This window comes from Choloepus didactylus, chromosome 3, assembly GCF_015220235.1.
Source record: "Choloepus didactylus isolate mChoDid1 chromosome 3, mChoDid1.pri, whole genome shotgun sequence".
Classification (NCBI taxonomy): Eukaryota; Metazoa; Chordata; class Mammalia; order Pilosa; family Megalonychidae; genus Choloepus; species Choloepus didactylus.
Genome location: NC_051309.1, coordinates 144,554,126 through 144,571,080, shown reverse-complemented (window position 1 = coordinate 144,571,080; position 16,955 = coordinate 144,554,126). Strand labels below are relative to the sequence as shown.

Here is a 16,955-nt window from a genome sequence, read left to right as displayed (position 1 = left end):
AAACCTATGGGATGCAGCAAAAGCAGTGCTAAGGGGGGAATTTATAGCACTAAACGCATATATTAAAAAGGAAGAAAGAGCCAAAATCAAAGAACTAATGGATCAACTGAAGAAGCTAGAAAATGAACAGCAAACCAATCCTAAACCAAGTACAAGAAAAGAAATAACAAGGATTAAAGCAGAAATAAATGACATAGAGAACAAAAAAACAATAGAGAGGATAAATATCACCAAAAGTTGGTTCTTTGAGAAGATCAACAAGATTGACAAGCCCCTAGCTAGACTGACAAAATCAAAAAGAGAGAAGACCCATATAAACAAAATAATGAATGAAAAAGGTGACATAACTGCAGATCCTGAAGAAATTAAAAAAATTATAAGAGGATATTATGAACAACTGTATGGCAACAAACTGGATAATGTAGAAGAAATGGACAATTTCCTGGAAACATATGAACAACCTAGACTGACCAGAGAAGAATAGAAGACCTCAACCAACCCATCACAAGCAAAGAGATCCAATCAGTCATCAAAAATCTTCCCACAAATAAATGCCCAGGGCCAGATGGCTTCACAGGGGAATTCTACCAAACTTTCCAGAAAGAACTGACACCAATCTTACTCAAACTCTTTCAAAACATTGAAAAAAATGGAACACTACCTAACTCATTTTATGAAGCTAACATCAATCTAATACCAAAACCAGGCAAAGATGCTACAAAAAAGGAAAACTACCGGCCAATCTCCCTAATGAATATAGATGCAAAATCCTCAACAAAATACTTGCAAATTGAATCCAAAGACACATTAAAAAAATCATACACCATGACCAAGTGGGGTTCATTCCAGGCATGCAAGGATGGTTCAACATAAGAAAAACAATCAATGTATTACAACACATTAAAAACTCGAAAGGGAAAAATCAATTGATCATCTCAATAGATGCTGAAAAAGCATTTGACAAAATCCAACATCCCTTTTTGATAAAAACACTTCAAAAGGTAGGAATTGAAGGAAACTTCCTCAACATGATAAAGAGCATATATGAAAAACCCACAGCCAGCATAGTACTCAATGGTGAGAGACTGAAAGCCTTCCCTCTAAGATCAGGAACAAGACAAGGATGCCCGCTGTCACCACTGTTATTCAACATTGTGCTGGAAGTGCTAGCCAGGGCAATCCAGCAAGACAAAGAAATAAAAGGCATCCAAATTGGAAAAGAAGAAGTAAAACTGTCATTGTTTGCAGATGATATGATCTTATATCTAGAAAACCCTGAGAAATCAACGATACACTTACTAGAGCTAATAAACAAATTTAGCAAAGTAGCGGGATACAAGATTAATGCACATAAGTCAGTAATGTTTCTATATGCTAGAAATGAACAAACTGAAGAGACACTCAAGAAAGAGATACCATTTTCAATAGCAACTAAAAAAATCAAGTACCTAGGAATAAACTTAACCAAAGATGTAAAAGACCTATACAAAGAAAACTACATAACTCTACTAAAAGAAATAGAAGGGGACCTTAAAAGATGAAAAAATATTCCATGTTCATGGATAGGAAGGCTAAATGTCATTAAGATGTCAATTCTACCCAAACTCATCTACAGATTCCATGCAATCCCAATCAAAATTCCAACAACCTACTTTGCAGACTTGGAAAAGCTAGTTATCAAATTTATTTGGAAAGGGAAGATGCCTCGAATTACTAAAGACACTCTAAAAAAGAAAAACGAAGTGGGAGGACTTACACTCCCTGACTTTGAAGCTTATTATAAAGCCACAGTTGCCAAACAGCATGGTACTGGCACAAAGATAGACATATAGATCAATGGAATCGAATTGAGAATTCAGAGATAGACCCTCAGATCTATGGCCGACTGATCTTTGATAAGGCCCCCAAAGTCACCGAACTGAGCCATAATGGTCTTTTCAACAAATGGGGCTGGGAGAGTTGGATATCCATATCCAAAAGAATGAAAGAGGACCCCTACCTCACCCCCTACACAAAATTAACTCAAAATGGACCAAAGATCTCAATATAAAAGAAAGTACCATAAAACTCCTAGAAGATAATGTAGGAAAACATCTTCAAGACCTTGTATTAGGCGGCCACTTCCTAGACTTTACACCCAAAGCACAAGCAACAAAAGAGAAAATAGATAAATGGGAACTCCTCAAGCTTAGAAGTTTCTGCACCTCAAAGGAATTTCTCAAAAAGGTAAAGAGGCAGCCAACTCAATGGGAAAAAATTTTTGGAAACCATGTATCTGACAAAAGACTGATATCTTGCATATACAAAGAAATCCTACAACTCAATGACAATAGTACAGACAGCCCAATTATAAAATGGGCAAAAGATATGAAAAGACAGTTCTCTGAAGAGGAAATACAAATGGCCAAGAAACACATGAAAAAATGTTCAGCTTCACTAGCTATTAGAGAGATGCAAATTAAGACCACAATGAGATACCATCTAACACCGGTTAGAATGGCTGCCATTAAACAAACAGGAAACTACAAATGCTGGAGGGGATGTGGAGAAATTGGAACTCTTATTCATTGTTGGTGGGACTGTATAATGGTTCAGCCACTCTGGAAGTCAGTCTGGCAGTTCCTTAGAAAACTAGATATAGAGCTACCATTCGATCCAGCGATTGCACTTCTCGGTATATACCCGGAAGATCGGAAAGCAGTGACACGAACAGATATCTGCACGCCAATGTTCATAGCAGCATTATTCACAATTGCCAGGAGATGGAAACAACTCAAATGTCCTTCAACAGATGAGTGGATAAATGAAATGTGGTATATACACACGATGGAATACTACGCGGCAGTAAGAAGGAACAATCTGGTGAAACATATGACAACATGGATGAACCTTGAAGACATAGTGCTGAGCGAAATAAGCCAGGCACAAAAAGAGAAATATTATATGCTACCACTAATGTGAACTTTGAAAAATGTAAAAGAAATGGTTTATAATGTAGAATGTAGGGGAACAAGCAGTAGAGAGCAATTAAGGAAGGGGGAACAATAATCCAAGAAGAACAGATAAGCTATTTAACTTTCTGGGGATGCCCAGAAATGACTATGGTCTGTTAATTTCTGATGGATGTAGTAGGAACAAGTTCACTGAAATGTTGCTATATTATGTAACTTTCTTGGGGTAAAGTAGGAACATGTTGGAAGTTAAGCAGTTATCTTAGGTTAGTTGTCTTTTTCTTACTCCCTTGTTATGGTCTCTTTGAAATGTTCTTTTATTGTATGTTTGTTTTCTTTTTAACTTTTTTTTTCATACAGTTGATTTAAAAAAGAAGGGAAAGTTAAAAAAAAAAAAAAAAAGAAAAAAGACAAACAAGGAAAAAAAAAAAAAAAAGATGTAGTGCCCCCTTGAGGAGCCTGTGGAGAATGCAGGGGTATTCGCCTACCCCACCTCCATGGTTGCTAACATGACCACAGACATAGGGGACTGGTGGTTTGATGGGTTGAGCCCTCTACCATAAGTTTTACCCTTGGGAAGACGGTTGCTGCAAAGGAGAGGCTAGGCCTCCCTGTATTTGTGCCTAAGAGTCTCCTCCTGAATGCCTCTTTGTTGCTCAGATGTGGCCCTCTCTCTCTGGCTAAGCCAACTTGAAAGGTGAAATCACTGCCCTCCCCCCTACGTGGGATCAGACACCCAGGGAAGTGAATCTCCCTGGCAACGTGGAATATGACTCCCGGGGAGGAATGTAGACCCGGCATCGTGGGATGGAGAACATCTTCTTGACCAAAAGGGGGATGTGAAAGGAAATGAAATAAGCTTCAGTGGCAGAGAGTTTCCAGAAGGAGCCGAGAGGTCACTCTGGTGGGCACTCTTATGCAGAATTTAGACAACCCTTTTTAGGTTCTAAAGAATTGGGGTAGCTGGTGGTGGATACCTGAAACTATCAAACTACAACCCAGAACCCATGAATCTCGAAGACAGTTGTATAAAAATGTAGCTTATGAGGGGTGACAGTGGGATTGGGAATGCCATAAAGACCAAACTCCACTTTGTCTAGTTTATGGATGGATGTGTAGAAAAGTAGGGGAAGCAAACAAACAGACAAAGGTACCCAGTGTTCTTTTTTACTTCAATTGCTCTTTTTCACTCTAATTATTATTCTTGTTATTTTTGCGTGTGTGCTAATGAAGGTGTCAGGGATTGATTTAGGTGATGAATGTACAACTATGTAATGGTACTGTAAACAATCGAAAGTACAATTTGTTTTGTATGACTGTGTGGTATGTGAATATATCTCAATAAAATGATGATTAAAAAAAAAAAAAAAACATTGCAAACATTATTTTTTTATATTGAATTCCATGATGAAAACAAAGGCAATTATAGACAGAATTCCTTTTAAGAAAGATATTTCTTTGTAAATAATGTTTACTAAAAAATTAAATGTAAACCTAAATAGCATGGCATGTAATGAATGTAGATTATTGAGAATTAGTTCATAATGACTCCATATATTTGTGAAATTATTCTCTAATGGAACAATTCTATACAGAGAAACAAGGTATTGTAAGGAAGGCAAATTGGGTATTACTTGGATGTTACTTTGGATATATACTTGGATATCCTTGGATATTACTTCATGAGGGTTAATAGTCAACTGATAGGTGATTCAGCTGGTAGAAGAAAAAGTTTGCATTTGGTATAATGAGAGTATATCATACTTACATACTTAAAACTTTACGGTCCCTTTCCTTCCCTCTCTCTTCCTTGGCACTGCCCACGGAGGTGGCAGCCATCTCCTACATGGCATCACGGCTGCCCTCAGACCCCTCTTAAAGCTCAAGATCGTCAAAAAGAGGACCAAGAAGTTCATTCGGCAACAGAGACAGGTACATCAAAATTAAGCGTAACTGGAGGAAACCCAGAGGCATTGACAACAGGGTGCGGAGAAGATTCAAGGGCCAGATCTTGATGCCCAACAGTGGTTTTGGGGGCAACAAGAAAACGAAGCACATGCTGCCCAGTGGCTTCCAAAAGTTCCTGGTTCACAATGTCAAGGAGCTGGAAGTGCTGCTGATGTGCAACAAATCTTACTGTGCTGAGATTGCTCACAACGGTTCTTCCAAGAACCGCAAAGCCATCGTGGAAAGAGCAGTCCAGCTGGCCATCAGAGTCACCAACCCCAATGCCCGGCTGCGCAGTGAAGGAAACGAATCGACAGCTGGTGTGCAAGTTGCATTTGTGTGAAATAAAACCACAAAAAAACAAAAAAACAAAAAACAAAAACAAAAAACAAAAAACAAGCAAACAAAAAACACTTTACCATAGTTTCTGAGAGGAATGTGTGAGATTGGCACCTTTTCCATTTCACACTTAATCTTCAGGTTTTATTTCATGGTTCTATAAGAGATTATCTATTTCAGGTTTAGTCTCTTTTATTTTAAACAGACTTTAAATGTCTTACATTGGACTTTGGGATAGGAATATGATAATAGTGGCAGATCATAAGAGATCTAAGCCACTGGCTCATTTTACACTGCAGTAACTTGGAAGGCATGAAAGTGCATGGGAAAGCAGGTTTTGTGATTGGTCAGATTTGGGATTTAATCTATTCAGCTATAAAAAATTCATTGGACATGTTGCATAACTTATTCTAGCTTCAGCTAATCCTTCTTCATTTATTCCTTAATTTGATACAATATAGTGCTTCTTTCCTTCCTGCTTGCCTACCTGTCTGTTTTTCTTTCATTAATTTATTGAACTGACCTTTAGTGAGTAACTACTTTGTTCAGGCTCTGCTCTCAGTTTTGTTGACATGGTAATATACAATTGTACCAAAATCCCTACCCTCGTGAAGCTTACATTTTAGAGAATGGAACACTTGATGAACAAGTAAACAAAAATGTATGGAATAATTTAGAATTGTAATAATTATCATGCATAAAAATTAATCAAATAATCAGTAATAAGAATCTAGGTAATGTAAATTTAAAAATATTTTTAAAAAATATTTACATTAAGCCTTGAATAAAGGGAAAAAAAATAGCTATACATAAATTTGGGGAGAGGATGTTTGAACAAGTGTGCAGGCACCATGAAGTAAAAGAAAAGCAGTGTATTTCAGGAAGAACAAAAATATCGCTTTGTGTGAAATTGAATCAGTATTGGGAAGAATGGTAGAAGATAAGATCAAACAATAGTTTAAATCCAGATCAGGTAGGGTTTTTAAACTATGATGTGGGAATATATTTTATGCTTAAGTGTGATTGAAAGCTATTGGAAACATTTGGTGAGGAGAATGATGTGACCTCACATATTTCAAGTGATGACTCTGGATGCTATGTGGAAAACAAGCTGTAGGATATCAAGATTGGAAGCAAAGAGAGTCATTTGAAGGCTATAATAGTATAATAGACAAGAGAAAATGGTGGCATGGCTACAGTAATGTTGGAAGAGGTCATGAATAATCATTACATTTGTGATATTTTTTAAGTCCAGCAGAATAGACTGGGAGTGTGGGGTGAGAGAAAGAAAACAAGGATGACTTTTAAGATTCTGCACTCAGCAACTAATTAAGTGGAACAGTCATTTTTGAAAGAATAGGGATGAGTGAATTGGGGCGGTCAAAAATTCTGATGAGATGCTTATTCAATTTTTAATTTGTAGTTTAGTAAGCATTTTGCCATGAGGATGTGGCTATCATGAGAGGTGTTTTGGCTGAGGGCATAAATTTAACAGTTTTAAAGTTAATGTACAGAAGATCACCTTCACTGAATGCTTGTAAGGAAGAGAAGAGAACTGAGAATTGATTTCTGGGACACTTTAGTATTTAGAGAGAGGCTATGAAGAAGAGAAAGATTCCAAAATTGAGACACAGGAAAAGTAGACACTGACTTAAAAAAAAAAAAAGGAAATTATTGTTGTCCAAGAAACCCAATGAAGAAATAAGTGTATGGAAAGAGAATGATAAATTCTGCCAAATGCTGTAGAGAAGTTAAATATGATGAAACGTGAAAATTGACAAGTAAATTAGATAAAATGGCAATCTTATCATGATTAGTTTTAGTGAAGTGGCAGGGTTTAAAAGCTTATTAGAATATGTTTAAGAGAAATGAGGAGAAGAAAAAGTAGAGACAGTAAATACAGACAGCTCTTTTGAAATGATCTGATATAAAAATCAATAGAGCAGACAAATTGGGTTGGTGTTGGTGGGTTACACGGTAAAATGGGGTCAAGGAGGGATAAAATTTATAATTCAGGATAAAAAGAGAATAATTTATAGAGTAAGTCCTTGAATGTGGCAAGAAAAGATATGTCTGATAAATGTTGGATTGGAGCAGGGAGAAGTAACAAGAGGAAAGACAATGCCTGTGCAGAGAGGGGTACATATATAATGAGGGTCATAGGTATGTGGTAGTAATATTAAGAGTTTCTCTTCTGAAAGCTTTCATTTTATTGCCAAAATCAGAAGAAATGTCTGCAGAAAAGAATTAAGAGGAAGGTGGACAATTTTAGAGGTTAAAGTTGTGGACAGACGGCAGGAGTTATTTTCTCCTCCTCAGAGAGAGGGGCAGAGAGAGATATTAAGAAGGAAATATAGAGAAATAAGAGTGGACAATCGGGCAGTGCTTAGGGTTCACTTGATAGTATTTGATGAAAAACTATGTAACTTCCAGTGAATTAAATGGCATTTCTCAGTCATTTGACAGATATGTTATTCTCTCCCCTTAAGTTGTGATTAGAGTCTCTGTCATAAGCAGAATTAGTTAAAGTCTAGTTTGAGGTTAATGTGGTTCTCTTGGGATAGATGAGATATGGCAGGAAACACATTGCCCAATTCAAAGTCTTCATAAAGATTCACTTATAATCTAAATGTGCATTTTATACTGTGGTAAGTCAAGAATCCTTACTAATTCAGACTAATTGGCAAAGAAACTAGTCAACACAAATCAAAAGATTTATACTGTGGATTTTCTTTAAACAATTCCAGGTATATTATTTTTTGTATCTTTAGCGAACTAGAACAAGTCTAAGAATCATACCTAACAATAAGCGTTCTCTTTTAGATGATTTTTGCCAGGGACTTTATTCAATCCATTGATAATCTACTTACACATTTTTTAAGGTAGTGAATATTTGTACTACTTTATGTAAATGAAATCTGAAATTTAAATTAAGTAATTTTGCCAAATTTTTACAGCTGGCAAGGTCCAAAGCCAGAGAAAAAGTTATGTCTGTTTGAAACCAAAAACTCCAATAACTATGTTTTTCTATTTTTTGCAGTACATTAGCAATCAGTCACATGAATTGACCATTAGAACAATAAGAAATTATTTGTGATATGCAATAATTGCTTAAAATATGACACAAATATAGTGTCTTTTTATTTATTTTGAGAATACAAGTGATGTAGTTTCTCTTTATGTTCTTGAAAGCATATTTTATTTTATTTCTCCTCCAATCTTGTTTATGGCTTTAATTTAGCTCAACCTAAACAATTTAAATGATAATATTTTCTGAGTGGAATCCCAATTGATGCAGTATTATTGTTCATTTGGTGTTATATGGAGACCTTTGCTTTACCCTACAAACCAATATCCAATAGGTTATTACAGAAAATTGTTTTTCTGAGTTCAATTCTTTGAAGTTTCTTCAGTGAAGTAGACATTACAAAAGTTATATTTAAGCACAACACTATGAACTCAAGTCACAGAGGCAATGAGAAACTCTTGTATTTGCTTTGAGCATCTACACATTGTAATAAAGAACACTGAAGGCAATTCAAATCTAACTTCATTTGAGGATAACTCCAGGCAGTCTGTGTCTGTGTTTCTTGTAATTTTAGACTGGCTATTGGAAACCCATTTGATTTTGCCTCAAAGCACCCGCTAACCTCAGACCAAAAAGCATAAAAACTATTATGTGATAATTAGCCTCTGTAACCAGACAAACCAGGTATGTGCAATTGCATAGAACTGATGACTCACAAAAAGAAAGAGCATTATCTCTCTGAGATGGAGTGAAGTGCAAAAACGATTATCTAAACTAAGAGTAAACATTCATAGTCTCACAATTAGAGTTGAAGGTGGTCAGATGGATCATATTTCACGTAGTCTTTTAATATAGATATTTATATAATTGAGCATTTTCCTCTCTTGGACTCCAAATATTTTGATGAGTGAGACATATGTATCTTTGTATGAGTCAGAATTTACCATGGTGTTTTGAATATTAACAATCATTCATTAAATAACATTGAATTGAATTACATTTAATGGTAGCTCAAAGGTAATTTTGATGGGTAAATGAAAAAATACAAATGTATAAATTACTACCAATGCACTTCTTGATACTAATATCATGAAGCATCGTTAACTAATGTCTAAGAATTTAAATATAGGAGTAAACAATGAGTTAATTTTAAAATTGTAATTTGATGGACAATGGAGATTATTTTTTAGATCCAAAATTCGAAGGGTTATTATTTGTTTAATTTGAGGTCTACAGTGATCTGTGGAAAGAATTCTTTTTTTTTTTTTTTTTAAATTTCAACATTCAAGATAGAAACCATTTGACAATTAGAAAATGTAATGATGGGAGATTTGATAAACATATCCTGAAGGAAATAGCCATATATCTTAGCCTAATGCAGGAGATCATACAGTAAACAATAAACAGGGAAATTCTAATTGTATTCAAAAATTATGTTTATTACTGGAAGGGTGTAGACACTTTCTGGTACTTATTCATTCCTGGTAGACATACAACTTATTGAACTAAATATGTTTATTTCTGCAATATATGGGACTGTGTCTTCTCCTAGGTAAAATTCTGATTTGGGAAAATTTTATCTTCTGAATATTTCCTTGTTGATATTTTCTGTGTTACACAAATAAAGTCTTATTTTCACAAAGCATCCTTTAAGTAATGATCTTTTTGCTGGTTCCAATTTAGATGGTCTGCTAACCTCCATAACAGTCTGCAATGGTAGTTAAAAACTAAGATTTAGGAAGGGGAATTGCCTATACAACTTATATAACTTTCCCTGTATTATGTATCAGGGCAGAATTTATACAGAACAAGACTGGTTTAAGACCAAGGCTATCATTAGTTGACAGAATAAAAGAGGCATATTACATGTGATTACTAAAACACTAAAGAGACATTTATTTGTAAATGAGATGAAAGGCCAAAGTGAGACATGGGATCCTGAGATATCTGTGGTCCTTGCAGTCGACTCTTTTCTCTGTCCACAAATGAGAGAATTCCCAACTTTTTTCTCAATCAAGCAGTTTATATGTGCCAGGAGTCCTGCCAGGAAACTGGGCTGATGGTGTGGTTTGCAGCTGCTTAAGCTAGTTTGGAAGAATACTTTGCAGTGAGAGTAAAGTCCTATTAAGAGGCTAATAAGGGCCCTCAATTGCTAGACTTGTATCAGTATCTTAAAAATATGTCATTGGGAACAAAAGCAAGAACAACTAGCAGCTGTATATTTTTGTTACACCAATTATCTTGAAAGTCAAAATGGAAATGTAAGGCTTCATAGCCCTACTCTGTTTTCTGATGATCACAGAGAGATTTTTAATTTTTAATAACATTTTATGATAAGTACTATCATTAGAAATGAAAAAAAAAATATTTCTTTATCTTTTCCAACTGGGTGATTATATTGGATAGGCTTTTGAGCATAATGATGTGCATGGAGGGGGATAGTTTTGAAAAGAAACCTTTGCTTTGTTTTGTTTTTTTGCTTACACAAATCTCTTTTGGAACATACTGTGATGAATACTAAATTTTATCCAAGTCCTTGTATTGTTTTTTTCTCAGTTATCGATCTCTACAAAGGAACAGATTAAAAATACAGGATGTCGTAAACTTTAGAGAAGACATACAATTTTGACCATATTTTATAATTAACCATTTAGTTGATGATGAAATAACTCATTAGCTATACAGTGATTTAACAGAATGACAATTTATGTTTATTATGTCAATTATATGTTGTTTATGATTATTTTGTTACAATTGCTTAAAATTACCTTGTAATTTTTAGGCTTTAAGTTTCTAATTATAATTAAAATACATTAAAATCAATACATTATAGCAGTCTTTATTTTGTGCCAAGCTCTCATAGACCATTGGCATCAAAACCAACATCTGTTACTGGATCCCAATTCAAACTTACATGATCAATCTCTTTGGGGTCATAGCCATTGCATTTGTCTTTTATTAAGAACCCATGATGATTCTCATACACAATTATGTTCAAGAACATTGCCTAAAGGAACAATAATATACCTACAAGAACCATGATTATAGTAAGATTTTTCTGACATGATGATCAGCCATATAAACTTAGAATCATAATTCTGGATTTTAGAGCTACTACTATCATGTACATAGCAAATCTTTTAATTTGTGTTACCCATAATTTCCTTCTCAATAAATTCATATGAATACAAATTTAGTGAGATTTTTGAGATAATTGGAAGTAGTGATATATACAAAATGAATTAATAATTCATAAAGTATTTTATACACAATAGTATTAGCAATGCATTTTTAATTGATAGTTACTCTATAAAAGAGTTATAATAGCAAGAATGAGACATTCTATTCATAATCTGAAGTTTCAGTGGCATGCATTTGCAAATGTTCTATTCTTATTGAAGTAAGTGTCTAGGAGTATCTCTGAGATTGAAAATTAACTTTTAAGACTCCCAGGTTTGTGGTGCCTCTTGCAGATTTCTCTGGCATTATCCAATGCTTGTGATTGCTAAATAATACTAATAAAATAATTTTGTAAATCTTTTAATAACTGAATAGAATCCTTCCCTGAACAATTGGCTAGGGATTACTGCTGTTGCAGTAATATTTTATTAAATATTTAATGCCATGTATTAAATCCTATATAAAGTTAAATAAAAGCTTATATAAACTAATATTTCATATAATACTAATAAATGTAAGAAGATATAATGCAGAATAAAAAGAATATTTCAGAATAAAACGACTTTCAAGTTTTACTGTATTACTTGATAAAGTTTGTGGTAGAGCCTCAAGAAAACATTTTTTTTCTTCTTCTGCCTCAGCTCATCTACAAACCAATTTATTTCTGAAATAAGCCCCAGGGGCAGGCTGGTTGATGACTGCAATGGGGAATATCTGACTGGCCACTCAAGGAAATTGCTATGGACTTTTAATCTTATTTTGATTAAGTTCCGTGTAGATTGTGTCTGCCAGGCTAACACTGAGATTACTGTTTCTGAGCCCTTTGGGTTGCTATTGGACTAAGACTCAATTTTTTTCTACTTTTTCAAGGTTAAGCTGAAACAATATTACCCATTTCTCATAAAGAATATATTTTCATTTTTAATTGATCTAGTCACTAAACTGTTAATAAAGATATCATGTTTAAAGGTTACAAGTTATGAAAGTCACTTTTTTGGAGAAAAATAGTTTTAGGTTAAGAAAGAAAAGAAAGGAAAGGAAAAATCCCTTCAGAAGAAAAAATTCCACAATATCTCTATGTGTTTGAAGTACAGTTTGATGTTGCAAAATGGTAATATTATAAAGAAAGAAAAATATTTTAAAAATATCTAATCTAAAATAAATATTTAGTGAAGAAGAACATAGGTATACATAAACTGGTTGGAGTTTTTATTTTCAATCATTTTTCAGTGATCCAATCAAAATTAAGGAAATGATGTATTCTATTTCAGAGTCACCACAATGGAAGCAGTAAGATGTTGCCTTTCAACTTCTATTGATTAAACACTGTTAATTGCCTACCCACAAATTCATTCACTTTCCTTCTTCTAAACAGAATCCTGATATTACGTAAGTATCTACCCCTTCCTAATTTCCCACACATGAGTCAGTGGAAACTGACATTGGTTCAAGGGTGGGCAGGTGACCTAATCTGACTCATTCAGACTCCAATAATATTCCATTACTGGAATGCTCTATGTTCCTGTCTCTTTTCTATATATGAATAGCAAAATTTTTCATCAGCTGTTCCTATCAGCAAGGATAAAGTCATGCTATAAAACACTTGGAAGCCCTCCTTCCTCAGGACATGATATGGGAAAATGAATTTCTTTATTGTTAAGAGTGAGGATTTCTGTTGCCTGTCTGGAAAGCATCTTCACATTTCTGGCCTTTTTACTACTTGTCAGGTTGATCTCAAGATTAAAGTAAAACTTCTGAGCTATCTGAAGTAGTATGCTAGTGTGAAATGTGTGTTAACAGAATCCTACAGTTGTTAGGCAACCAGGTGAAGCCTGGGTAACCAGACCCTTAAGGTCACTTCTTTCCAGCCTTGAGAAGTACACTCTGCAACTATTATTAATTTCTGTAAATGCAGGGCAGATGAAATGGTTTACAGGATCTGATTTATCATTCAGAGCAATCCAATGGGCTTTATTTGGGTGGGGAGGAATATTGTAATCCCTCCAAATATAGTATCAAATATTGTCTACACTAGAAAAACCTAATCTTATCCTGGTATACATTCATGCATTCAGCTCTACAGGAACGAGTAATGTGCAATATGAATTTTCTCAAGAATCAACTGTGGCTTGACTAGTTTCTTCTACTAACTTTAAATAAAATAAATGAAATTTTCTATAATGATTGTGAATTTAATAATCCATTAAAAAGGATATCCCACAAATTAATATAATACCAGGTTTAATATGAATTTTCCTAATATTTATTATTCTATTATTTATTTTGCACCATTTTTGAATTACATGCTTGCTTCATAAAACTCTTTTCAAATGAATTTTAGAATGAGTTTTTCTGAAGTAGATATATTAATTAATAGGAGATTAATTGCTTATTAACCCTAATATTTTCATTAAGACTATGTAAAAAGCTAGAAAGTCCTATTTTCAGTCAGTGGGTGATTGTGGAACTCAAAATAAGAAATATTTCTTTTCCCTGAAGAACTAGTTTTCTTTCTCTTTTAAAACATTTATTAAGCTTATTTGCATATAACTTTTACTAGATTGAATGACGGAATATAAATATATTATCAATATAAAATGATATTGTTAATTTAAATGCATCAAGAAAGATGAAATCTCAAAAAAATAAAATAAGGCCCGAGCCCTCAAAGTTGAGTTTTGAAAGTAAATCTCTATATTAGAAAATGGGAGAAATATTCATATTCAAGTAATTCATATTACCTCTAATCTGGTCCATGACTTTAATTTTAGCCTTGGGTTGTTTTTTCCTTTGTTTTGTTTTGTTTTTTCCATTTCATCTTTACATGCTAGTCCCAAGGAGTGAATTACAACCTCTTTTTCCTTTATTCACTTTTTAACTGTAATTCACTTTTTATTCTAATTTATTTTAAATTTCAGATTAAATATATCACAAATGATACTCTTTATACACATACACATACACATACACACACACGACATGTTTCTATATTTCTCATTCCAGCTCTTTACAGTGAAATTGTTGCTTGGGAAATCTGACCTTCTGTGGTTGGCTCATGACTGTGAAGAGATTCCCAGTATCTGGATTCACATTTTGAACCTTGCAAAATCAGCACAGCCATGCTATTCCTTCCTAAAATATTTTAATGCAATCATGAACAACCTTTTCTTTGGTTTCTGTTAATGAGACAGGCTGGAAGTCTTAAAGCTTTTACTAGGCATCTGGGTGTCAAGGGAGAATAAAAACAAAAAATAAACAGAAGACATGTTTGTGTGATATAAGGCCTGACATTTGATTAGTCATTCAAAGTACTTAAAGGACTTGTATAAATTTAAAGGGGCAAATTCTGGTTTCCTCTCCATATTTATTGGTCTTTATTCTTGTAAGAGTCATCAGTTTAACATTACAGCACAATTTATATTTGTTTATTTTCAAATACATAGTCAATGATATTTTGACAAACATCAAAACCAGGAAAGGAATTCCCTTCGTATAGCTCACATATAGTTACTGTAAGGATGAGCTATGGAATATAGTATCAAGAAATCTTAGTAGATACTGATCCAATGTTAAAAGTGAAAGAAAACAGTGTGGACCACAAATGTTTAAAAACTTTAGAAATAAAGATTTTTTTTTTTCATCACAATTACTAAGATCATATGGAGGTAAAGCAAACATAAAATGTTGAGTGGAGGGAGGGAGTCATAAATATGAACTATGATCTTTGATGGACAAAATAAGAATAAAACAACTACTTATAACATTTCCTTTCCCTGTAGAAATATTTACATTTTCTTTCTTTGCTATTTCTTTCAGCAATATATGTAGAATGCCTTGAGGTATTTACAATTTAAGCTAGAGGTTACAGAATAATGTGATGGAAAGATGGCAAAAGTTGAAAGGGAATCCACATTATCCAGGGTCCTGGACTTGATTCTGAATAGAACAGCTGATGGAATTTGATATATATTTTTTTTCCTTTGGGAAATGGTTGACTATGATTTTTTAGAAATTGTCTTAATTGTGTTATAAAGGGCAATTATTTGCCTGAAATATGAGTTATTTCAGGACAAGAGAGCATTTGTCAAGTTTCCTAATACTTTCTTTTATGCAGAAATCACAAAATAGTACCCTCCCGTTTCTGAATGTTTGTAAGATTTTCCGTCCCACCTTCCGGAGGCTAAAACTTGGACCTGAGACTTGAGCATGACCGATTAGTCCTTCCCTCCTGGGACTCCCTCCGTGCAATGGTGAGAAAGAGATGCAGGGTACGAAATTATTCAAGGCAGTGAAACAGATTTCCGAACTACAAAGAGCAATTGACAAGGCGAAGCAGAGCCCAACAGCACTCTTGGAAATGCTGGTGCATCCTTCTCTGTCGCCAGCGCTCAGTGGCAAAGCGCCAGGGGTCTTGGCGGACATGCCTGAGACCATGTCGAAGGCTGACTGCTTTTCCTGATCTTGGCTTTGACTTGCTTTCTGATTCTGATTCCTGCCTGAGCCTGGTTCTCCTGTGGTTTTGTTGTTGTTGTTGTTGCTTGTTTGTTTATGCCCATTTTAAGAGCTACTCTAGGCCTTTCCAATGAATTTATTTTTGCTTAAAATAGCTACAAGTAATTTCTATCGCTTTCAAACAATAACACTAAAATAAAGGTCAAATCCATTCCAAAAACAAAAGTTAAACTGTATTCCTTACTGCAAGAATTTTCCAAGCCTGTTGTACCTTAGTATTTGTGTGACTCCCCAGTTGCAGTACCCAAACACTGGGGGAGATGTAATAATTTATCTGTAGGTATCTTAAAATTAAAAAAAAAAGATATTTATTAATACATAATTTTTTTTATTATAAAAGCCAGGAATAAAACAAGCTCTCATATGAAACAAGGGAATTTTAACATGTATAAATTTCCCTATTCCCCTCTCTCATGCTACTTCATTGTAGATATTTCTATTTTGATTTATTATATATTTATTTATTTTTAATTTCCTAATTGAGAAATTCTAATTTGAGAAATAGTTTATAACCATATCTGTTATTTCACATTATGTTTTGAAAGTCAAACTCTGTTGTCTGTAATTTTATAAAAAGAGTTCTTTCAGGTGTTCTTTGTTTATATCAGGTAATTCCATTGTAACTTTAAGAAATTTTGTTCAAATTGGGCTTAACTGGTAAATATTCCAAACCTTTGATTCATTAAGAATATCTTCATGTTGTTTTCACACACACATTAAATGGTGTGGTTAAAAATGAAATCCTAAATATTTCCATAAATGTAGCAAATTTCTCTTCATATATCTGCAAATAATTGTTTCAATTTTATTCTGAACTTTCCTGTCCTACCAAAGACTATAAGGTCAATCTAATTTTTTTCATACTTAACTTGTCATTTTTGTTTCTTACTGTAGATGTTTTCACTGAAAATTCAGATTTTCAAGAATATTTGTAAGACTGAGGAACAGAAAGGTAAACTGTGGTGTATGCATACAATGGAATACTGAGCAACTATGAG

General features: G+C 33.9%; 1 pseudogene; it reads left to right on the top strand.

The window, feature by feature from the left end:
• The first annotated feature begins 4,633 nt into the window (after window positions 1-4,633).
• LOC119530467 lies at window positions 4,634-5,241 on the top strand (annotated as a pseudogene).
• The last annotated feature ends 11,714 nt before the right edge of the window (window positions 5,242-16,955 follow it).